An 8,223-nucleotide genomic window follows, 5' to 3' on the forward strand; every position below is an offset into this window, starting at 1 on the left:
TTTTAAAATGGGGTATAATAAATTTAAGTTTCATCCTCTAATAGATGTCTTTTTCTTATATTCTGATGTGTTTTTGTAAAGTGGGAAAGAATGCGATGGGATTGCATATATATAAAATAGGAACTGAACAGTGTCTATATTCTACCTTATCAGTGTAAACATGGGTCATGACCTCAGGGATAATGTGTAAAAATGTTAAGAAACATCTCTGTAGAAAATATGAAATCTTTATTAAAATAGGAACTGAACAGCGTCTATATTCTACCTTATCAGTGTAAACATGGGTCATGACCTCAGGGATAATGTGTAAAAATGTTAAGAAACATCTCTGTAGAAAATATGGAATCTTTATAGACAGAAAGAACTAAGAAAAACATCTTTTGAGCTTAGTAGAAATACAGGTCCCTTGCTTTCTAGGGCATTTGACAAGACATCTTGAGGTAAAGTTTGCGGTAATACATTAAGTGGCATGTCTCTGGGCCCAGTATGGAGATAGGAATGGAGGAGAAAAGGAAAAGAATGTTTTCTTCTTTCACCACTTCACTCTGAAATCCTGCCTTCTTACAGTTTGTCTTACATGGTATTGGAAGCAAGAGGAGAAGTTGGATCCATCCATTTCCCCATGGTAGTTAAGAGTGAAGTCTGTTCATCAAGTAAATATAGAAAGGGAGAAAGAACACAAAGCCTAGAAACATGAAGTGAAGTTAAAGGATTTTGCTATGTTTCCACAAATATGGGAGGGCTATAAAATTTAGATCCTACCTTTTTCTCATGACCCGTATTCAGAGTTACCATGAAGACTAGATGGAAGCACAGTACAATGCACAGATCAGCCAGCTTTTTCTGGAAAGATCCACATAGTAAATATTTTAAGGTTTATAGGTCATATGGCCTCTGTCACAACTACCCAACTCTGCTATTGTAGCAAGAAAGCAGCCTTAGACATTATGTAAATGAGTGGATATGGCTGTGTTCCAATAAAACTTTATTTACAAAAACAGGCTATAGGCCTGATTTGACTTGAGGACCATGGTTTGTTGATGTCTGCTACAATGGCTAAAGCACCAGATTTAGTCTAGCTGTTAATTAATGTAATCTAACCTCCTGAGTAAATTTTCTTAATCCTCCTCAAGGTCTCTTTTTCCTCACATGTAAGGTCTCTTTTTCCTCATAGGTAAAATGGACATTAAACTAGCTCCATAATAATGTGTGTATGCCTGTTACACATATATGCATTTATAGCATACATATGATAAATTTAAATTTTATTTATCAGGGCAAATATTGGAATAGACAAACCTTGATGCTTCGTGGCACAACAAAATGAAAATTTATTTCTCACTCCCACAAAATCCAAAATCGGTGCTCCTTGTGGGTGGTTCACTGGGGCAGCCCGCCTACAAGCTGTGATTCAGAAACCAGTTTCAATTGTCTGGCTCCACCACTCACAGAGACATCAGCATCATGCAACCAGCAGTTCTAAGGCAAGAGAACACTGGGATCAAATGTCCCACACTTACCTATCTCAGCCTGGAGGTGCACTCGTTCCACCAGTCATGGGGATGCACAGGAAAGTGACTGAGAAATGAAGTCATCTTAGGGCCAGCCATTATCCAGCAACAACTGCACACAATGGCAGTGATGAACCGCTAGTCAGCCAGCAATATCTGGCACAACTACAAACACAAAATATGAAATGAAAAAAAAATGCGTGTGTGTGTGTTTGGCGGGGTGGGGAGGGGGTCCTACAAAATATACATTTGGGACATTTGCAGATGTTTTCCAGAACTTGTAAGTCAGGTCCCTCTGGAAACTAGACAAGAATAAATAAATATATTTGTTTTATTAATGAAGTAACACAACAAAAATTTGAGCAATTGCTTAAATTTTCTATAGTAAACCAGTAGTAGAATTCAGTTCAGGGCTTTGAGCTCAAGCCACAGATTCAGTTTTTTTTTTTTTTTTTTTCGGTTGTTTTTTTATGAACTCATATGTATAATGAATTCAAATTTCCACAAGCAGCTGGTGCTTCACACCTACAAATGTATAACAATAACAGTTTCCTTCCAAAGTCCAAATGCAATTCTAGTTAGGCAAAGAAAGTTTCAGAGTCTGGAGATGAGCCAAAGCAGAAGAATTAAGCATAGTTAAGCAGATTTTCAAACATAGAAAGCAGTTGAATTTCTTCTTAGGGATTCATAATTATAAGGAGATCATTAGAAGAAGATTTAAAACAGTATTGCCACCTTGCCTTTGATGCTTCAAAACCATATATCTTTGATGCTTATGCTGCCCCTTATGCTCAGTCACTACGATTAGTTTTAAGCATTATTACAAACTAAGGGAAGCTGTTCATTCATTTGTTTATTCTTGCTGAATACGGAACACAGCACACACTCCGTTCTCAACAAAGTCATTATTTAAAAGTGAGATTTTCATCAAGGAGGCCTACCAAACAAATAAAACAACTCTTTGAGGAGGATTATTTCACTCAATATATATGTAGTGTTTCCATGTGCCAAAAATGGTGTTGGAACAGCACAGGCCATGGCAACCAGATAGTACATAAAGGGAATATCCACTTATAAATGGTACGCAGGAACAATTTGAAAGACATTTAACCTGAGACTTAAGGAAAAGAAAGAACCAGGCAAGTAAAGCCCCAAAGGAAGACAATTCCAGGGGAGGGGAAAAGAAAGAAAGAAAGAAAGAAAGAAAGAAAGAAAGAAAGAAAGAAAGAAAGAAAGAAAGAAAGAAAAAGAAAGAAAAGAGAGAGAAAGACAAACGCACGAAAAATAGAGAAAGATCAAAAGCAGGAAAAACCTGGCTTGTATGAAAACAAAGATGAAGCCAGAGTGATTTCTTTGATGAACTAAAGGAGAGAGGCACCCCAGGAGATCAGCAGGGACAGAATCATGGAAGGTCTTACAAGTTGAGGCATGCAGTTGGAATTTTACTCTAAACTGCATGGGGGTAACCATAACGATGGTGGGTTTTAAAGCAGAACCAAGAAGATCTTTTTCTTTCTTTCTTTCTTTTTTTTTCTCTTTTTTTTAAAGATTTTTTTTACTCATCCTAGAGAGAGAGAGAAACAGAAAAAAAGAGAGGGACATAGCACCCAGGTGCACTAGCACGTGTGGGGGAGGGGCAAACGGAGAGAGGAAGAAAAAGCTTCGCAGACTTCCCTCTCAGAGGCCCTTCAGCCCCACACAGGGGGCTCCATCTCAGAACCCTGAGATCAGAACCCAAACCCAAACCAAGGGTCCTACATGCCTAGCCCTTATTTTCACACATACACACATATATACACTATCAGCTTTTGGTATCTCATATCCCTATGTACACACAAATTTCACATATATGCATACATACATGCATGTACATGTAAATGTATTTGAAGATATTTCTTTGGAATAGTTTTCCCAAAGTAGGTAAACAGGAACTATATGGGTGGTAGAGACATGATTTTAGATAATATTGGAGATGTCATTTGATAATAAGACATGGTAAAAATAATATTCATTTAAATAGCAAGAACATCATTACCTTTCCTTTCAAACTAACAATGCCAAAAAGGAAGCCTCAGTTTAAGCTTAAATTTTACTTAACATCTGTCTAATGTGAATTAATCTTTACTTTTCAATTTAAAAAGTCTGATTTCAGGTTCCCGTACTTTAGGAGACAGTGATACCTAACTAGAGTTTAATGATTTTTCCTTGCTTCTGAAGAATTTGTGGTTATAGTAAGCTATATATGAAAAGATACACTGCTTTTATATTTCACTAAAAGGATAAAGTTCTTAGTATTAAAAAAAAGGCATTTAAATAAAAATGTAAATTAATTTTAAGAAAAAAATAGTAAAGTTATAGTGGTTTCCAAGATTTTGCAAAAATTATAAAGGTAGCTTATAAATGATTGAAGCTTGGGAAACACTGCTTTAGAACAAAGTTTGTTTCAAAGATGAAGACTGACTCTAAAAGTAATAAAACTCATGAAATTATCTACAAAAAAAGACTAGAGAAAGTTTCCAGAACATTGCTGAAATCTCAGCAGGTCTTATAATTGTTAACAAGCCCAGTGAGGATCAAATTAAAGTGGCAATTGTCCAAAAGCCATTCAAGTCAATATCTAGCCTTCTCTTTCATATAGGAGTTATTAAAATGATGAAGAAGATGATAATCTTATTCAATTTTCTATGACCTTTGTGGAAAGAATAAGGAATAAATAAGCAACACATATATAGGATTTACAAATAGACAACTGCTTTGCAGATCTTTCTTTACAATCATGAAAAAACAATTTCAAAAATGCCAAGCAAATATAATAGCCTCATGAAGGTATGGATGATTAAATCTTTATATGATATCAGATATTTGATTGACTTGGAAATAAAAAGTAAATGCATTTCCTCAAGGTGCTTCAAAATCTTCAGGATTATGACATGAGAAATCTGATTTGGATTCTTCTGCAAGGTCTTGCTATTTATTAAACATAGTTATCCCAGAAGAAAATGTAATTTTATGTGAAACAAAACATGTCAAACTCTGTATTGCATAAAATAAATATTTATTTTGGTCTTCTATTATCCTTATCGAGACATTTATTTTCCTTAAAATACAGAAGAATCAGATCATGTGTAGGAGCCCATCTAGCACTGCTATTCAATCACTTTATTAGTCCATTCATTCATTCACTCATTCACTTTTTTCAGCACTTATTAAGTGCTTATTTTATACCCATCACAGTACTTCATGTTGGAAATAAATGGCAAATAAAACATCTCCTTACCCACAAGACATTTAGAGTCTGATAGAGGGAGAGAACAATGTAAACTGCTATAAAGAAGAATCAGTAACTTTATAAGATTGTTCTTAATATGCTTCCTCTCCACTTGGAGAATGCACTCTAATGATTGCCCCAAAATAATCATAGAAGACCATGGATGGGAAGGTCCTTTCAGGACCAAGGACATGTGGCTGGTGCAGTCAGTAGAGTATGAGACTCTTGATCTCAGGGTTATAAATTGGAGCCCCAGGGTGTGTGTAGAGATTACTTAAAAATAAAACCTTAAAAAAAAAAAAAAGAATATAGCAAACTAATTGATCCAATGCTCTTCCAGGACAGCAGCTTTTTGTAATGTCTTTCTAGAAGGATGCTACCTATTAGATAGAACCTCTGTGTTTTGTTTCCCATTCATACTTTTATTGCAGTAATCACACTAATTTTCCATCATTTTATAGTGAGTATTTGGAAAATAAATACCTTTACCAATTATCCATGCATAGGAAGCCACAAGAATCCAGAATTAGAGTTGACTTGCAAGACTTACATATTATTCATAGATTTTTAACTTAGCTTTGAATAAGACTTCAGTTGTCTGCTTTTTCAGACAGGATGAGGACATTCAATATAGATAGGAACACTTTGAGCACATAGATTAAGACAGATAGATATGTATAGCAAACATGGAATAGTCAACTAGTCAGGTAGTAGTGGAAATATATCATTTTCAGATACCAAAAACCTTTCTATATTTTAATCTCTGTCACTCTCAGTCCATGTTCCCCTGTTGGAGGTAAGTCCACCCCACCCACTGGTTGGAACACATCACTTGGTCCTAATTTAATCAGAGTATCTCGGGTTTGCTTAATCCTAATAATTGGGTGAGAATGGGACCCATGAGGCCAACCAGAATGAATCTCAGAATGAAAGCTATTGTAAGAGACTTACATTCTTTTCCACTGGACCTGAAATTATGGAAAACTGTAAAAAATAGCAGTATAGCAGCCGTTTTGTGACAATGAAGAAAATCATGTCAGAGACTTAAGTCAATACAAATACAATATCAGAGCTAAGCTATATGAAGAAATGAAGAGAACTGAGCCCCAGTGAAAAATAAAGTTATCTTAAAATCAGGTGGGAACTAAATTAATACTGTCTTCAATATTCTTCTCTCACTACTGATTTTACAGGGTCTCCAAAATTTAGCACAATATTTCCTAGAAATTCCTTCTAATTTATGGCTTTCTTTCTTTCTTTCTTTCTTTCTTTCTTTCTTTCTTTCTTTTTGCTGGCTATAGTTAGATCCTAAAGACACAAGATGTCAGTCGCTTAAACTTAGAAAAAATAGCATTTGAAACAACTACTTCTCTAAATGTCATTAATATTTACTAGCCACCCAGTAAATATTAGTTCTTTCTCTCTCCTTCCAATCAGGTGTGATAAAATAATTCATGTTTCAGTGAAAGTTTCTTACAGAAGCCTTCGAAAAATACTAGTGGACTTCGAATTTAACAATGTAGCAGACTAAATAACCTGGAAGAGTTTCTAGTAAAAAATGTCTAAGAATGTTGGATTTAATGGAACAAACATCTTTTAAATTCATAAGTGAGCAAACAAGAAAGCAATGTAATTTGAAGAGTCAAAAAATTGGTGTTTGGGGAGATTATGGGGTTGAAAACCATAATGGTAAACTATATTAGTTGATTTCAATAACTGAGAGGCCTCACAGGGACAGGGAATATGACATAGGGTTCAATATGACAAGTTGGGTAATTGCAACTAAAGCCTTCACATATAGCTTAATCCTTAAAGGCCACACCCTGAAGAAGAGTGAGCTAAAAGTAAAAATAAATAAAAATCTATCTGTCAACAAAGGTATCCAAAAAAGAAAAGAAAAGAAAAAACTTCTTTGTCATTACTTAGCATCTGCATCAGATGAAAAATACTGGTTCCCCTTGCACAGGTCTGAATTTAACTATTTATGTGATCCAGATAACCTTATAAAAAAGTTCCATGTTGGTAGAAACCAATTGCACTTAAAAAAAAAAAAAAAAGACATGTTTTCCTTTTAAGACACATCTTAGAACAAGCCTCAGATGATTCTCATGGATATCTCAACAAATGTGAACTTGCCTTTGAAATTACATAACTGGAATGGAGGGGGGTGGGAGAGATGGGGTGGCTGGGTGATGCACATTGGGAAGGGTATGAACTATGGTGAGCCCTGTGAATCAGTAAGACTGATGATACACAGACCTAGGGCAAATAATACATTATATGTTAATAATAAAAAAAAACATTAAGAAGTAAAATTACATAGCTTATGAAGAAATAAGCTCTTTTGAGGAAGAATCCACAGAATTGAAAAAACAGCTGGAATAAGCCTTTAAGAATAACAAATCATAGAATTCTCAGACTTAAAATACACTATACGTTTGCTTAAAATATATAAAGCACTTAAAATGTTATGAAAAGATTATAAAAGAACATGATACCATTAAAATAATATGTGGCAGATTTGAAGGAAACAAAACAGAAATTTCAGAAATGAAAAATATTGCATAGAGCATAAAAACTCAATGAACAGGTTAAACAGAAGAACAGACAGAGGTGAATAGAGAATAGCAAGTTTGCAGATACCTCTAAAAAGGCTAAACAGAATGTAGTAGAAATAATAAGGAGATGGAAAATATGAACAAAAGTAACAGATCTGGAAAATAGAATAACAAGATTCAATATCATCTAGATGATATTAAAGAAAAATAATAGGAAGAATGGATAAAAAGCAAACATGGAAGAGATAATGAGATAGAATTTTTCAGAATGACAAAGTTATGAATCATCTATTCATAAAATACATTGCTAATATCTATGAAAATAAATATAAACCCAGAGGTGTAATTATAAACTTCAGGATACCAAGGAGAAAGAGAAGATCCTAACAGTTGTAGTTAAAAAACAGATAACATATAAAGGAATGACAGGTAGATCAAAAGCCAAGAAAAATAGAAGACTGCTGAATGGTATCTTGAAAGTGTTGAGTGAACATAATTATCAACCTAGAATATTATATCTGATGAAATTGTCTTTGCAAACAATTATAAAATAAGACTTTTCAAGGTAGAAAAAAATTTTTGGAAAAATTTAGACCCAATAGACCTTCAATAATTTAACATCTAAACATTATACTGTGGAAAGAAGGAAACTGAATTGGGATGCCTGGGTGGCTCAGTCGTTGCGTGTCTGCTGTCAGCTCAGGTCATGATCCCAGGCCCTGGGATCCAACCCCACATTGGGCTCCCTGCTCAGCAGGAAGCCTGCTTCTCCTTTTTCCACTCCCCTGCTTGGGTTTCCTGTCTCTGTCAAATAAATAATTATATCTTAAAAAGAAAAAAAAAGGAAACTGTATCAAGGGCTAATTACAAAAATAAATCGATGTGT

This window comes from Mustela erminea, chromosome 1, assembly GCF_009829155.1.
Source record: "Mustela erminea isolate mMusErm1 chromosome 1, mMusErm1.Pri, whole genome shotgun sequence".
In the NCBI taxonomy this organism is placed as follows: Eukaryota; Metazoa; Chordata; class Mammalia; order Carnivora; family Mustelidae; genus Mustela; species Mustela erminea.